This window comes from Echinops telfairi, unplaced genomic scaffold, assembly GCF_000313985.2.
Source record: "Echinops telfairi isolate 266 unplaced genomic scaffold, ASM31398v2 ScPeMD7_7468;HRSCAF=8506_0, whole genome shotgun sequence".
Classification (NCBI taxonomy): domain Eukaryota; kingdom Metazoa; phylum Chordata; class Mammalia; order Afrosoricida; family Tenrecidae; genus Echinops; species Echinops telfairi.
The window spans coordinates 71938134-71939717 of NW_022111369.1; positions in this window are offsets into that span (position 1 = coordinate 71938134).

The following is a 1584-nucleotide window of genomic DNA, read 5'->3' on the forward strand; positions in this document are numbered from 1 at the left end:
TGTTAATACATTGTCATCCGAACCTAATGTCACATTCTTTCTCATTTAATCTAATTCCTGTCATTTGTTCAGCATACAGATTGCATATGTATGGTGAGAGGAACCGACACTGATACACACCATTCCTGGTTTTAAACCATGCAGTATTCCTTTGTTCCATTCCCATACTTGATCCAAGTTCAAGTTCCACAGGAGTACAATGAAATGTTTTGGGACTCCCATTCTTCTTAAGTCTATTCATATCTTGTTACTATATTTAGTAATATAGTAATTTGCTTTTGCACAGTCAATAAAATATTAGTAAACACATTTCCGGCATTTTCTGCTTTCAACCAACGCCCACCAGACATCAGTAATGATATTCTTCATTGCAATTCCTCTTCTCAACCCAGCTTGAACTTTTGAAATCACCCTCCTAATGTACTGCTTAAAACATTGTTGAATTTCTTCGACAAAATCTTACTTACATGTGTTCTTAAAATCCCATGTTTCACGGTGGAATGATTGAAGCATGCAATTACTGGCTAAAATATTGACAGAACCCACCAGCTTCTCCATAGAGAGAATGATGTGTAGTTTGCTTTCATAAACATTGAGAGCCTTATAAATCCTATAGTACAGTGTTACAGTACCCTATGCGGTCATAATGAGTCTGTGAGTTTTGCGAAAAGAGGAGACATGGGATATTCATAGAAATGTTGTAATTTCCCAACTGATCGTTGTCAATAATTACTCACCTCACTGTTTAGGGAAATTAATTTTAATCATAGATGACCCCTATAGCCTGCAAGAAAATGCCAATTAAGCCTTATTTAGAGGAAATTAACATTTTCTACCTTTACTGGTAAGTGGAAAGTTTAATTGATTTAGAATAGTGTACAGATATTTGTTTGCTTACTGAGGAAAAATAAAATATACGAGCAATTACATATTCAACAAATCGGCAACTTCATTATTAGTAATACACTGAAGCTGGGTGTCATTCAGAGAAAAGATTATAGAGTGAAGAAAAGTTAGCAGTGCCCAGAGGCTAATAGCTTTTACTTTAAGTGAAGGTATTGTGCAGCAATTTGACAATCAAATAAAAAGTAAGAGAAAATGATTGAAATATGTTCACGCAGGCAGTGCTCTCTCCTTTATTTACCTTTAGATTTTTTTTGCCATATACTCATATTAGGAGCCATTGAGCCCATTCTGGCCCATGGAAGCCTTATGAACAACAGTAAAAAACTCTGCATGGTCCTGGAACATCTTCACAATTGTTCTTGTGTTTGAGTGTCAATCCCTCTTCTTTGCTGCCCCTCTACTTTACCAAACATGATATCCTTCTCCTGGGAATGGCCTCTCCTGACAACATGTCCCAGGTAAACAGGGCATAAAATCTCACCATTCTTGCCTCTAGAGAACATGCTGGTCATGCTTCTTCCAAGACAGAATGGGTTTTCCTTTTAGCAATCCATGGTAATCTCAATATTCTCTCCAGCATCACAATTCATATGCATTGATTCTTCTTTGATCTTTCTTCAATGTCCAACTTCCACATGCATTTGAGGCAACTGAAAATACCATGGCTTAGGTCAGGTA